We start from the raw sequence: 16,546 nt of genomic DNA on the forward strand, positions 1-16,546 counted from the left end.
CCCAATAAAGTCTGAAATCCGTCTAAAATTTTGACTTGCATTAGAATTGTGGTTGACGTTAATTTAATTAGAATAGTTCAGTGCTAGCTCACTGCATAATTATCCACTGCATTTCCAAGTTATACTCGCAGAGGAGTGAATTTCACAGCCGGAGGCATCGAAGATTCAATCTAAAACTTCAACTTTAGTTAAATCCTTTATTAAGTTTCACGAACACCTGTTTTCATGCATAACTTGCGCTACTTAAGTAGTTGGGATTATAGAGTAAGGTTACGTTTTGTAGAGTTGCAAAGATTTTCTCTTTAGTCTTGAGTTACTTTAGAAATAGTTTAATAAAAAAAATTACGAGACATTTCACCGCGTTTAATAGCCTCATCGGGTGACAGAAGGGCTGGCTCATTTTTTGCGCAACGGATCAGCCTGGCTGTCCAGCGTGGAAACGCAGCCAGTATTCTTGGCACCATTCCACTCGGGCATGATTTGTATAGTAATTAGATAAGGTTAGCTTTAAGTTTTATTGTAATATTTTCATTAAAAAAAAAATATTAGCCTTTGTTTCATACCTGCCGCTTCGCAAAAGAATTTTATTCTCATGAAAGTACAAATTAGGTGTCTGATAGGTTCAACTCCTCCTTAGGAGAAGAATCTACACATGTCAAATTAAAATGATGTGGGGGTTGCAAAGTATAGATTGTCACCAAACTCAGGGCCCCAACTTCTCAGCAAATTTTGTCATCAAACTTTGGGTACCAACTATTTAATCCTTTTGCTGCCGGGGTTGAGTCTGCTGAAACGGTAAGGTATCCACTAAGAAAGGATTTTTCAAAATTCAACCTCCAAGGGGATAAAATAGGGGTTTGGTAGTCCACGTGGACGAAGTGGCGGGCATCAGCTACTAATTCTTATATTTGGTGATTGAAGAATCTAGATAGACATAGACAGCACAAATCTAAATAGTTTGTGCCATGACATTTTATACGCTAGATATTATTTCTGCAGAGTCAAGTCTGCCAATTTCCTGTTCCCCTTCACTTCCGGGTACCTATCGTTTACGCCACTTAGGCATACTCGTACATCCAATAAAGTTACACTAGTTTATGGTTTAGATATATTAATACTACTACATTTTGCGCTACGTTTTATTTTTAATGAATGAATTAATTAATTAATGGATATAGTTTTATTGTACACTTCAAAATTAATACACAAAAAAACTCATGCAAAGCAAAATAAAATAAATGCATATTTTAATTAGCTAATGCCCGCGACTTTGTCCACGTGGATTCATATTTTAAGAAATCCCGTGGGAACTCTTTGATTTTCCGCGATAAAAGTAGCCTAGTTATTCTCTTGGGTCTTTAACTATACCCCATTACCCATGCAAAAAATCATGTCAATCCCTTTCTTCGTTGTGACGTGATTGAAGGACCAACCAATACGCCAACAAACCAAAAACAAATACACTTTCGCATTTATAAAATGGATAGTGATTAATAAATCTGGGAACGAAAAAAATAATTATATTGTAACCCAAGAACTTTAGAATAAGCTCTAATAAGCTCTCTATAAAACTTTTCCATGATATTGTTCTAGGGCTTTCATACATAGATAATATTGTTATGTTTTTATGCGGTACAAGAATGGAACACGCCAGAATATTGCCGTCTTGGGCGCAGTACGCTCGAGTAAATGGTCTCAAAACATTTTCTACAAAATAAACCACGATGTTTTCCACAGTACTAACAAATTGCCGCATGTAGGCCACTAGAAAGCGGGCTTAGGTCAACGTAACATTTAAGACTCTGTTCTACATTTAACCCGAAGTTGCGAGCATACAAACTGTGAAAGTAATGCGGAAACAACTACATAAAGAGGGATCTTTCCGTCACTCTCTCCATACAAACGTAGTTTCGCACTCATTTGAACACTAACCAACCAAAAATGGAATTCTGTATATATACGTTCTAGAAACTGATAAGTATCTATGTCTAGTTTTCCAGATTTCCGTTATAATATCCAGATAAAAGGTAGGTGATAGGATTTTTTATAAATTCAATTACTAAGGAGGTAAAATAGGGGGTTGTTTATGTAATCCATGCGGTCGAAGTCGCGGGCATAATTAAGTCAAATTAGGTATATGAAGACAATGCATTTGAAATTTTAGCAAGGTGTAGTTGCCTAGGTCCTTGACCGCCACTATTTCTATACTAATTTCTATACTAATAAATAAAATTGGAGTGTCTGTCTGTAATTTCGAAATAACTACCTCATATTAAGCTCATATGGTTATTTGAACGATACCAACACTGAATCACACGTTTTTAAAATTTTTGTCTGTCTGTCTGTCTGTCTGTCTGTCTGTCTGTCTGTCTGTTTGAAAAGGCTAATCTTCGGAACGGCTGGACCGATTTTGACGGGGTTTTCACAGACAAGTAGAGGATTGATCAGGGAGTAACATAGGCTACTTTTTTAACCAACTTTCAAAAAGGGAGTTGTGTTTTTCTTCCTATGTACACCGAAATCTCCGAGATTTCTAAACCGATTTGCGTAATTTTTTTTTTAATCGATAGAGGAACTTTGTGACAACTTTCCCACGGGATTTCAGACCCTAAATCCACGCGGGCGAAGCTGCGGGCATCAGCTAGTAGTAAATAATAATCCAACGAAGGCAACTACCATGAAAGTCCTTCATTAAATTTCATTGTCATTGGCAGTAAATGGTAGTGAAGTAGGGGTTTTTACTGCGGCTGACTGGCAAGAAGGTCATACATGCATTATGCAGGCGGCTCGTGAATAATGCAGGTGAACACCAGATGTTCCGAAGGTTGGTACCGAACACGTGGGGGGTGTACTATCTAAGCTTATTTTTATCCGACTGTGGCGATGGTTATGTTTTTAATCCTAATATATAAAACACAAAAATGTTTCTATCTATGACCATTATAGACTTTAAAACCAACCAACCGATGTGCCCCAAACTAGTTTCATTAGAAAGGCAATAATGCGAAGATAGTTTTAAACATTAAACAATTCTTGCCGGGATCAGCGTAGTAGCTCAAGGCACAATCGCGGGCACGCACTTCTAACTTTTCGGAGTTATTCTGGTTATCGCTGGCTTTAACGGTAAAGGAAGACATTGTGAGGAAACTTGTATGCCAGACAGTTCTCAATAATGTTCTCAAAGGTGTGTGAAGTCTGCCAATCGCACTTGGCCAGTGTGGTGGTGGTTGGTTGACTATGGTCGGACCTTTCTCACTCATTTGCATTCTCAGACATTTGCTAAAAGGAGACCCAGCCCTGCTCTCTGCTCTGCTCTGCTTGATGATGATGATCTTCAGTCTATATAGAATTGGAAGTTACAGATGGAATATGGAATTATCCATATTCCATTCCATATCAGAAATGCGAATGTGTGTTTGTTTGTTGGTTTGTCCGCAGTGAATCGATGTAGTGTTTTTTGCCCCATATATGTAGTTAAAGACCTAGAGAGTGATATAGGCTACTTTTTATCCTGGAAAAGCAGAGTTCCTATGGGATTATTGAAACCCTAAATCCACGCGGATAAAGTCGCGGGCATCATCTAGTGAATGAATAAAATTAAAAAATCAAGTTTTCAGAGTTAAAGCGAGTCGGCTAGTTACATATAATTATATCGAATAACGTTTAGCTATCTTCGGCCTAGGAATAGAACTAAAAGTTGCAGAATGCAGATAGTACATAATTTCGTTTTATTCGAACAAGGATAGCGAGTACTTAAGGCGCTGTGGTTAGCCAATTTTCTTTTTCTATATGTATAAAAATATGTCGAAAATGAATATAATTTCAATGTATAGGACTTTGTCGAGCCACATTTGTTAAAAGTATACTGATTCTTTATCACAATCATTGAAAATGTTAAAATATGCGGGACAGAAGGAAACTTAGCTAACCAGAGCACTTTAAGGTGCAGGGCACTGGTCTGCCCGCGAAATTCAAATTTAATTTGTGTTTACACAATTTGTAAACTAATACGACAAAGTAGAGTTTTGGCATTCTAATAGCGCCAATGGCAGTATCATATCCACAGGTTTATATAAAAATCTTAACTTGAAAGTGTTCATTTTAAGAAATTAGTCAAAATAATGAGTTTCACGTGAGTTACTCACAAATTAGTCGATACTCTGATTAATATCTTAAACTAGACACTTTCAAGTAAAGATTTTTATGTAAACATGTGGAGATGATACTGCCATTGGCGCTATTAGAATGCCATAAGCCTTCTTTGTCTTATTTGTTTACAAATTGCGAAAAACCAAATGAAAGAATTTCGGGGGAAGACTCGTGCCCTGCACCTTAAGTAAAAAGATCTACAATCTACATCGGAAATTGCTCGGGAGCGCGGATTCCTTTTAAATGGGAACCTCAACGAGGTTGCCCGTTTGTTAGCGCTGAACGATTTCTCCAGCGATAGGAAATGCTGATCAATCTGGAAAAAGTGCCGACAGGAATGGAAATGAACAGAAAATTATATAGAGTTATTCCTAAATGTCAGAGATGAACTTTGAGACGTCTTCACTTCTTATGTTTAATTCAAATTAAAAAAGAAAACAAATTTTTCGATAACTTCTCGTGAATTGATTCGTCTGCGCATTATTATATTTAAAAAAAAAAGAATATTAGCCATGCTATTCACATTTCACACTAATATTATAAAGACGAAAGTTTGTGTGTATGTGTGCGTGTATTTTTTAACCCTTGACCCAAAAAGAGGGGTGTTATAAGTTTGACGTGTTTTTCTGTGTATCTGTGTATCTGTCGGTGGCATCGTAGCTCCTAAACTAATGAACCGATTTTAATTTAGTTTTTATTTGTTTGAAAGGTGGCTTGATCGAGAGTGTTCTTAGCTATAATCCAAGAAAATCGGTTCAGCCGTTTGAAAGTTATCAGCTCTTTTCTAGTTACTGTAACCTTCACTTGTCGGGGGTGTTATAAATTTTTAATTTACACTTGTGTTACTCTTTCACGCAAAATTATACCCATTTTAAAAACCTATATTCACGGAAACGATGTCGCGGGCATCAGCTAGTACTACGTATTATCAAGTTCTACGGAGGAACGAAATAATTTTCTTACAAGCTATTCTTCGTACAGATTAAACGCGGTTTCCGAGACAATGCGAATGCCCCCCGGGGCCCGCCGGGTCTCGATGAGGAAAATTCTAGGCCTCGTTAGACCTTGAACAAAGGTAGAAACGTTTTTGTTCCAAATGAAGTGAATAGAAAGAATACTTGTTAAGTTACATTATTGTTACCGTTTAGGTGTCTTTTAATTTTTACGTTTTAAACGTACTTTTTTTCATTTGTGTAGATTTTTATTTATCTTAAACGTATTGCCGAATCACCCTAAAAAAAAATATAATACTTTTTCATGGTTGAATTGTATTAATAAATTCTTTTTTCTACCCTGTTACTAAGAATTTTTGCCAGAAATCTCAATAACTTTTTTGGCTCGACCTGGGACTTGAACCCAGCTAAATAAGTTACTTCAGCTAAATAAGCTAGCCATTAGAGTCTAGTCTAGATCATTGAGGTATCTTCATAATAAGTTACATAGTGTAGCTCACGCCGTGAATTTTTTTTTGTGAGACAATGTTCACAACATTTGACATAGTCTAGCTCACGCTATAAAGAATTTTTTGTGAGACAATGTTCACAACATTTGACATAGTCTAGCTCACGCTATAAAGAATTTTTTGTGAGACAATGTTCACAACATTTTTTACGCGGATGATAAGTAATATTGATTTCACCACGCCCCTCACACTTCTTATTAGGACCACTTTTTGCTCGACTCCGTCTCTTGGTCCATACAAATGTAGTTTGATTAGGAGTTCATTTTCCACAGAAGACTCTCCGTCACTCACTCCATACAAATGTAGTTTAGTTCTAATAACTGATAATTAGTTTTAAAATAACTCGGGTTTTTAAAAATTTGTATGCAAATTCTTGAGACTGCGTAACTTTGAAACTGAATATTTTATCGGAAATCTGGAAAACCACAGAAAGTATCTACAAAATTATTAGTACCTAGAACCTAGAAGAACGTCAGAATCTACAACATTTCATTGACTTTGATTGGTTAGTATTCAAATGAGAGCCAATTTACGTTTGTTTGGCGCACACTACGAAAACCCCCGACGTAAACCAAACCGAGGGTGTTATAAGTTTAACATGTGTATCTGTGTGTCTGTCTGTGGCATCGTAACGCTCAAACGGATGAGTTTGGAATGGTTCTTAGCTAGGTTTGATGAAAATCTGTTCAAACTTTTTAGGACTACTTAGGATCTTTCAAGTAGATACTCAGTTGTAAATATCAGTCGATTTGTAAATAAATCTTTTATTTATCTAACATTCTAAAGGTCAGCGGTTCAAACCCCACCCGCACTATTGTCGTATCTACTCCTAGTATAAACTTTACGCTTAGTAAGAGGGGAAAGGAGAATATTAGTTATTAGTTATGATTAACATGGCTAATATTCTTTTAAAAAAAAAAACAAAAAAAAAATTTTTTTATTCAGTTAAACTTTTACAAATACTTTTGAATCGTAAAATGCATCTACGAAAACAAATTGTATACCTATCTCCATTCATATTTAATATAGATGCAGGCGTTATTTTGCGGAAACCAAAGAAATCTGTATGGTGCAACATGCAGCATGCGACATGCACCGCCCGCCCTCCCACTGATAAACATGCAGATTTCTTTAGTTTGGCGGATTATAGCAAATTAAGCTTTTGGTTCTTTGTATCCATTCATATTGCATGCGTTTAGAAATAAAGAAAAATGTCGATTTTGATTTTCATCTCGTTTAACTTAATTTACATAGTAAATGTAACATACATACGTACACATAAGAAAGGAGAAGGACTTAACTGTTTTCATATATCACCAAGAGTATCAAGGCCACCGCGCCCTTTTGTTCGTATTATACGCTCTTGGTATTTGAGTCGGAGTTATCTTCTTTACCTATCTTTTTAGTGGTAGTAAAATAAATTTTAGGGACGGTTTAATAGACGCAGTATACTGTATAATCTTGTATGCCTACAGCACAGAATTCAAATGGGTATAGATATGGTAAAATATATAGTGTTAAGCCGGGTACAGACTGCTGTAACGTAACATGCAATGTAACATGAAAGGAGCATTTCATAAGTGTGGACGCAGCGTGCTCACGATCTGAGCACGTACGTAATACGTACTCGCATCTTTTCTGGCATGCGCGGGGCGAACATATCTCAGTCTGCCGAAGCTGTGTTTTCTTCCATGGTTCGCGCGCGTTCCGCAGTACACACACACAACCCGTCCACACCGGCGCTCCGTGCACACTGCGCGCCCCTTTGTGTTCGGCGAAAAACCGACAACTGGCGAATCGCGGCGCGCACGATACATTGCGACAATGTGGACGGTAAATTCTTTCATTGCGTGTTACATTGCATGTTACGTTACAGCAGTCTGTACCCGCCTTTAGTGTCGCTGCGTAGATGATAACGAAGCATCAGTGTTAGAGGACTCAGTCACTTGCACCACAAAATATGTAGTTTCATTCTCATTTGAATACCAAGCAACCAAAGTCAATCTTATTTTGTGGACACACTTTAGAAATTAATATTTATGTCTGTTTTTTCCAGATTTCCGTAACAATACCAGGTTTTAAAGTTACACGGGCTTAAAGATTTGTATGTAAATTATTGAGATTGTGCAACTTTGATACTGAATATTTTAATGGAAATCTGGGAAACCACAGATTTGAAAGAAAGAAAGAAAGAAACGATTGTTTGCGACCATAATTTAACTAGATTTTTACTTTTCTAACATGCAGGGAAGCGAGTGTTCTCGCTCGCGTACTCTTTAGCTTATTAGCTCAGTTCGAAATTTAATCAATAAAGCGGAATTAAATGTAAATTTTTCCAATTCGAGATCTTGCTTCGTGATTTTTTACAGGCTATTTTAAGTAAGGCAGCAAGTGCTACATATGAAAAGACTTTTCATGTGATTTTTCACATATCATACCTTTGAAGTGGACTATATTAATTTTGTTCTCCACAAATCTGTAGCGCTTAGCTACAAATATGTAGCAATTAGCTACAGATTTGTAGCAATTAGCTACAGTTTTGTGAACCTTTTGGAAACCGTGTTTACACATTGCCCATCACTCGTCGAACGCATTGGCCCAATGTGTACTGGAACCTTAATAAAGGGCGTATTGTCCTTGATAGGGGTAGTGATATATGAAAGCAGCGAAATCCTTCACCTTCTGAAGTCCAAGGTCGCGAACTTGAGCCAAAACCTTATGTAACCGTAAATTTTATCTTCATTTACTTACAACAAGGCTTTTATGTAAGAAAATAAAGAGTAAAGCTTTTTGCTCTGAATATTAAGGCTCATTGTAACTGGTCGATAATTAAGTCAATGTGTAGCTTTTTTTAATTTATAGACTAGCGTTTGGCTGCAATATTACCTGGTGGTAAGTGATGATACAACCTAAGATGGAGCACGTTTAGAAGCTGGCTATTCACTCTTGACTTGAAGGTACCTATATCAAAACTGGAGGGGAAAACTGCTTCAGAAGGGCATTCCATGTCCTAGTGGTTCAAATTAGAAATGAGGCGGCAAATCACTTTGTACGTGTCCTTGTTATTTCGACTACGTACGGGTTCAGACCTTGATTATGCCTTGCGGTACTATAGTGAAAATTTACCCAAATCGGTTACTGGATGGGTGACCGGCTTTGGAGGTCTGGCCTTTTTGTTTCCTTTGTGCCTTGGGGAGCACAATAAGCTGTTGGTCTTGGTTATCATCACTAACATCTGATAATACCTGTAAATTAACCTAAGACTTTTACCTTTAATACCAATAATGTCCCATCTTTGTGAATAGTTTTTATTTGATCATTCCATCCATATCGTTTAAAGAACTTTTGAAAACTTCTAAAACTAAAATAACTTTGCCTTACGCCTCTGAAAACTATACGAAAGTCAGCACAATATCTGGAATTTAGGTACTGAATGCGCAAATATAAACCAAATCACACGGCATGATATAACACCCCGAAAAGCATCTAAATCTTTTGATTGCAGTACGACTAAATTGCTAATAATGTCCACCGAATGCACAAGTCACAACCTATGTTGCTGTACATTGCGTATGTGTATTTCCTTAACGAATGGTTATTCAATCAAATTAATCAGCCTGTTTGATACGATGATGAATTCCGAAGAGCGCGCCACCACACATGGTTCTCTGATTTCCTCATTTCCCACTACCTTCTTTAGATCGTCAGTCCAGCGGATTGGAGATCGTCCCACACTGCGCTTGCTGGTACGCGGTCTCCATTCCAAAACACGTCCTCTCGCGGATCTATTCATTTCAAATTGTATCCTTCATACAAAACTCCTAACGTAGCTCTCTCGGTAGCTCGCTGAACGACTTTAATTTAAGGAGGAGTAGTAGAAGGATCGGTTTGAATTAGTTTTTTCGCAATAACGTCCCGTATGTTTCGCAGTCGCTGGAGTGCAATTCGTCCGAGCAACGCGCCGAGTACCCTCGAAGGGGAACTAAGCTCGTAGTTTTGTTTGCTTTTCCACTTTTTTCGCAAACTTCCTTTTTATGACGGAAGCAACTTTCGAGCAGTCCTCCAAATAATTTGTGCCAGAAATAACTTTTGTTTTTTTTTGTACTTAAATTTATTTTCATGGTGAAAAGTCGGTCGTTCTAATAGTTTGAATAGTGTTTAAAAATATAATATTAATTTGTTATTATAGCTAGGCGAAAACGTGCGTTGGCAACAGCAAAAATTTTAGCATTCATAGATTGATATCTATAGAGAGCACTTTGACTTGGAAGAGTTAATTGAAAAGTTGACTATAAGTTACTTATATTTTGCTTTGACTTATTGTTATATTATTTTATTAAAATGTAATTCCTAAATATAAAATAGGAAAAATCTATAAACCGTTTCTTCGTGCGTTAATTTCAGCAGAGTTTATTAAACTTTGAAATTAACAATTCACACCCGACAACAAAAAAATCTTAACACACTTTTTTCTCTAGTATTTACTGACACTATTCTATTTCTATGTTGACGCCTATTGTGGCCTGTCTATGTTTAGCTTGACTTCACTCGAGAGCTTCTTTTCATACGCCTGAATAGGTGACCGGGATTAAAACCGCAAATCGGAAAAGTTGCAGCAATGTTAGAGACTTTTAACCTTTGAAAAAACCGCTATAGCTTGTTAGTCTCTAGGTAAACTGAGCTACTCGACCACGATACGCGAGTATGTAAATCTTTGAGCAACAAACTTTGAAACTAGTCATTTATACAATCTGGCAACCACCTAAACCTGCTGGCTTACCTATCAAAGATAAGCTCAAAAAGCGTTTGCATGGAAGATGCCTCTTAGACGCTTTGCAGATGAAGTTTTAGTATACATAAACGATTTACCATATGTAGTCCAAAATACTTGCGATATCGTACTATTTGCTGACGATACGTCCTTGATTTTTAAAGTCGATAGAAATAAGGACAATTTTGACGATGTAAATGGTGCCATATCTCAGGTAACTCACTGGTTTACTGTAAATAATCTACTTTTAAATGCAAAAAAAACTAAGTGTATTGAATTCGCACTGCCCAATACCAAGAACACAAGTAACATTAATTTAATGATAAATAATGATATTTTGAAAATGGAAGAGACTACTACATTTTTGGGGATGACCTTAGATGCGAAGCTGCAATGGGGCACCCATATATCAACTCTTGCTGGCAAACTAAGCTCTGCTGCTTACGTGGTTAGAAAGATTCGACAATTAACTGACGTGGAGACCGCAAAGATAGTATATTTTGCTTATTTTTATAGTATTATGTCTTATGGAATCTTAATATGGGGTAGAGCGGCAGATATTGGGAGAATTTTTGTATTACAAAAAAGGGCAATACGCGCAATTTATAACTTAAAACCACGCGATTCACTTCGAGGAAAATTTAAGGAAATAGGTATCCTTACCGTAGCCTCTCAATATATTTACAACAACATAATTTTTGTAAGACAAAATATTCTTAGTTACAAGAGAGTTGGCGATCTACACAACAGGCTGACTAGACACCGTAACAGGCTTGCGACTCCTACGCTCCGCCTCAGGAAGGTCCAAAAGTCATTTGTGGGAATGGGTATAATCTTTTATAACAAAATTCCTCAGCCAATTTTGGACTTGCCTTTACACAGGTTCAAAAAATCTATTAAAATATGCTCCTGAGAAAAGCATATTATACTATCGAAGATTATGTAAATGATAAAAAAGCGTGGATTTGACCTGCAATTCGCTCCAGCAATGCGCAGGACTTCAATTGCTTTTATACATGGCATAATATTGTATATCAAATCTTTGAAAAGAGCAACCGCCGAGTTTCTTGCTGGTTCTTCTCGGTAGGAAAGGCATTCCGAACCAGTGGTAGATGCTTTTGACGATTCAAAAGAACTTGTAAAAGTCTAATTGAATAAAAATATTTTGAATTTGAATTTGAAGCAACTTCAGTTGAAGAACCTGCAAACTTTTTAGAAGTTTCCTAAAAAAGTTGCCAGTTGCTACAACCAAATAGCCAGGTTTACAGTTGCCGCAATTTTATGGCAATCTGTTAGCAACTTCGATAGGGATAAGGGTCCTAGGTTTCCATCCCGGTTATGCTAATAACTGCCTAATTTTTTTTGATACGCATCTTAATTTGCAGTTATCTTTTGGTAAAAATAAGTCTTGGGTTGTAAAAAAAATGTTAACATACTTTTTCTCTAGCATTTACTGACTATTTCTATGTTGACTCTCGACGCCTATTGTGGCTGCTCTATGTTTAGCTTGACTTCACTCGAGAGCTTCTTTTTATACGCCTGAATAGGTGACCGGGATTAAAACCACAAATCGGAAAAGTTGCAGCAATGTAGACTTTTGATCTTTGAAAAACCGCTGCAGCAAACAGGTAGGTACAGTTGAAAAAACGGATCGGATAGAAAAGTTCATTTTAATTCAAGATGATTAATTTATCCTGTACTAGAGGATGCCCGCGACTTTGTCCGCGTGGATTTAGGTTTTTAAAGATCCCGTGGGAACTGTTTGATTTTCCAGGATAAAAAGTTGCCAATGTCAATTACAGGGACGCAAGTTACCTCGGTACCAAATATCATACAAATCGGTTTAGCGGATGGGTCTTTAGGAATCCCGCGGGAACTGTTTGTTTTCCGGGATAAAAGTAGCCTGTGTCCGTCCCTGGGATATAAGCTAACTCCGTGCGTTACCGCATTAACTGACTTCTCCTATGTCAATGCTGACCAATCTACATATATATTCTATCCAACAAATCACCCCTTTTTATTTGAACCGTACCTGTATAATACACAAGTAGCTCCAATCTGGTTCACTTAGCTGATTGGATGCGGAGCGGCCAGCGGTAATCGCGAATAAACTAAAGTGAGCATGCTCGTTCAAAAAGTGTTAACGTACAGTACCACTTAGTTAGATAGAAGCAAACGGAAGTCCTTGCGTGTACAAAGAACAATTAATCTGATTGTGTTACGTATTTATAATTTTTATGATAGTCTTTTAGCTACAATTCAAAGCTAAATAATAATTTTACATAGGTACCTATCCGAAATTGCGGAACCAGCCGCGGGTTCAAATCCTGCCGTATATGTGTTAAGTATTTAAATAAACACATATAAAAAAATCGACCAAGTGCGAGTCACACTTGCACACGAAGGGTTTCATACGATTGTACAAAAAAAAATAACACTTTTTCATTTTTTTTTAAGTTTTATGTGCTTTTGAAATTTTTATGATTTGTTGTTATATATAGCAATACACATTCTGTGAAAATTTTACCTCTCTGGCTATTACGGTTCACGAGATACAGCCCGCTGACAGACAGACGTACGGACGGACAGCGGAAGCTTAGGTTAGTTATTAGGTAATTGTGTCCCGTTGGCACCTTTTGGGTACGTTTGGACCCGTAAAAACAAATCTTGTCTTTGAGTATTTCGAAATGATCATAATATGCATACCACACTAGTTTCTAATAGGTACCTACCATAAAGCAACGCTACTGTTTTTCTATTATCCTGCTACCGTGCCTTTTCAGTATCAACAAATCAGGAAATGGTCTTAATTGAATAAAATATATCGAGTTTTGTGTTGGAAAAGTGGAAATCTTAACCGCCATGTCACTCTTTGTCATGTAAGTGGTCCAATCTGATTGAATCACTTAGTTGATTGAATGTGGAGCGGCCGTCGGTAAACACGGCAAAAACTCGTAGGTATACCTTCAAGTGAATGTAGTATTGGGCTACTGCTATGTATTTGACTACTTCAAAGGAGTATTGTTGTTAACCTTAGCTATATGTATTAGGTGGGTACTTAGCCTTGGAGTAAAATAAAATATCTCAGATAGGTATATACTATATTATAGACATTGTTTGTAAATATTTTTGTCATACCTATTATCAATATAATGGTATAATTATCCATTTTAGCGAATTTAAATAAGTCAGTCAAGTGCGAGTCGAACTAGCACACAAAGGTTTCCGTATCCATCGACCAAGAAATTAAGTACACTTTTTAATTTTTTTTATAATTTTCTTGATTGCCCATTTAGATTAGACCTGTTAATTATTTTTATCAGAGCAGCAATAACACATTCTGTAATTTTTTTTAACTCTCTACCTTTTATGGTTCACGAGGTACAACCCACTGACAGACAGACGGACGGACAGCGGACTATTATGGGGCCGTCTCATTGGTATCCTTCGGGCACGGAACCCTAAGGCCTAGCCCGCCAGCGATTTTTATTCTCGTGAATTTTATTCGGGCGATTTATTTTCCGCGTACAGATTTCACCCGCCCGCGCTGCGAATGTGGTGAGCGCCATAAAACTCCGTACTATACAAATATTCGCACGAATTTACCTAATACCGCACTGCGTGAAATCCATACTTCCATACTAATATTATAAATGCGAAAGTGTTTCTGTCTGTCTGTCTGCTACCTTTTCACGGCCCAACAGTTTAACCGATTCTGACGAAATTTGGTACAGGGTTAGCTTATATCCCGGAGACGGACGTAGGCTAATATCCCGGAAAATCAAAGAATTCCCACGGGATTCCCAAAAATCCCATACGCTAAACCGATTTGTATGAAATTTGGTACCGAGGTAACTTGCGTCCCTGTAATTGACACAGGCAACTTTTTATCCCGGAAAATCAAACAGTTTCCACGGGATCTTAAAAAACCTAAATCTACGCGAACGAAGTCGCGGGCATCCTCTAGTTGGTATTAAATCACAGATTTTTTCCCGTGCGGATTTTAAATCGCAGTGCGGCATCTCTATATGAATGCAAGTGTTACAGAATTGCGAAAAAAAATCGCGCGATTTTTATTCGCTGTGCGGGCTAGCTCTAAAAAATCCACTCAAGCAAAACCGGAGCGGGTCAACTAGAGTAGGTATAAAACGCGTAGCTACCTTATTTTATTTCGCTATGAAAGGTCCCAAGGCCCGGGAAAGAATGTTCAACAGACCTTGCGTATTCGTAATAGCAAGGGAATACCCATGGGATGGACTCAAACGACTCGCTAGTCTAGTTTGACTAGTACGACATGAATGCATTTGAAATAGCGAGCGAGGGTAAGCTATCACTCGTGTACACACAATATTGAGAGTGTTTGATGTGCGAACATAGGACTTCAAGAAGTTATGATCATACTTAATATTATAAAGGCAAAAGTTTGTGTGTGTGTGTGTGTGTGTGTGTGTGTGTGTGTGTGTGTGTGTGTGTGTGTGTGTGTGTGTGTGTGTGTGTGTGTGTGTGTGTGTGTGTGTGTGTGCGTGTGTGTGTGTGTGGGTGTGTGTGTGTGTGAGTGTGTGTGGGTATGTTTGTTACTCCTTCACGCAGAAACCACTTGACGGATTTGGCTGAAATTCGGAATGGAAATACATAATATCCTGGATTATTACATAGGCTACTTTTTATCCCGGAAAATTAAAGAGTTCCCACGGGATTACGAAAAACCTAAATCCACGCGGACGAAGTAGCGGGCGTCAGCTAGTTATCTGTACTTTATTACGGTGCCTTCCTTTTGTTAAAAAGCGGCTAACCGTAGTTTTGAATTATCGCCATAAAACGTGGAAATTTTGGAGCCAAAAAGCAAGTGATATTTAATTTCTCAAAACTTACATAGCTCTGAAAAATTAGAAAGTGCGTGCCCGGGGATCCAACCGCCGACCTCCCGAAATAGAAGTCTAAACCCCTAGGCTATCACCGCTTGTATAAAATTATCTTTTGAAAAATTAGTATAAAACCGGTATCTTTTTATCAGTGGCTCTTTTAAAACTGAAATAGTATTCGGGAAACGGTATTTACATTCTGCGGGTAGATACACAAGAGCTTTCAAGGTTTTGCTCTATTTTTAACCCCCGACCCAAAAAGAGGGGTGTTATAAGTTTGACGTGTGTATCTGTGTATCTGTGTGTCTGTGTATCTGTGTATCTGTGTATCTGTCTGTGGCATCGTAGCGCCTAAACTAATGAACCGATTTTAATTTAGTTTTTTTTGTTTGAAAGGTGGCTTGATCGAGAGTGTTCTTAGCTATAATCTAAAAAAATTGGTTCAGCCGTTTAAGAGTTATCAGCTCTTTTCTAGTTTTCTTGTAGAAAAGAAGGTTAGATAACCGTTAGGTTCATAATATTACGTCAATAGACAAATGTCAAGCTGTCAAGATGGACGTTGCCTAAATACATAATTATTTATTTGAAAATGATGTTTTGGAAAACTCAGATACTTTGGATCGTCGGGGGTGTTATAAATTTTTAATTTACACTTGTAATAAAACATTTTAACCAAAGATTATTTTCAAAGCATTTTAATTAAGCTAAAATTTCATATTTTAAGTACTTTATTCTATTTTGTTGTTTATTTTAAAAAGAGGCTGCTCTATTATACGTTGACCGTCGACTCTAGTGGTTTGTTTTGCTTTTGTTCTTGCTTTTTTGTTTAAAGAAGGTGATTACTAAGAAAAATGCCACTAGATTGTGGATGATAATATTATTAATTTTTTAACATGTTTCATTAAAATAGGAATTAACATTTGTACAAAGTTTCAAGTTAAAGTATAGAAAAAAAAAAACGTTTTTATACAAAATATGTCATTTACACTTCTTCATCTTCACCAAGAGAAAACGAATACATAAACCCACACAGTTGCTGCAAACTACAGTTTGCCTTGTTACTTATACAGTTTAATTTCTCTCGATATGTATGTTTTGGATACTATTTTTTTCTCCAAAAAGATAGACCAGCGTAACTGACATGGCTCAACGGGTTGCGAAGCTGAAGTGGCAATGGGTCCCAAGGTGTTAGAAAGCGTAGCGTTGGAAGCCCCCGATCCCCGACTAGGTGAACAGACGATATCAAACGAGTTGCACGGTGCCGCTGGATTCAGGCGGCGCAAGACCGTGGCGTGTAGAAGT

The 16,546-nt window shown here is 37.3% G+C and overlaps 1 protein-coding gene across 1 annotated transcript in view; it reads left to right on the forward strand.

Annotated features, from left to right (window-relative positions):
• LOC123864373 (acetylcholinesterase-like) overlaps positions 1-16,546 on the forward strand; it is a 52,825-nt gene that overhangs the window by 17,370 nt on the left and 18,909 nt on the right. The window lies entirely within an intron of this gene.

The sequence above is a fragment of the Maniola jurtina genome, chromosome 4, assembly GCF_905333055.1.
Source record: "Maniola jurtina chromosome 4, ilManJurt1.1, whole genome shotgun sequence".
Lineage (NCBI taxonomy): Eukaryota > Metazoa > Arthropoda > Insecta > Lepidoptera > Nymphalidae > Maniola > Maniola jurtina.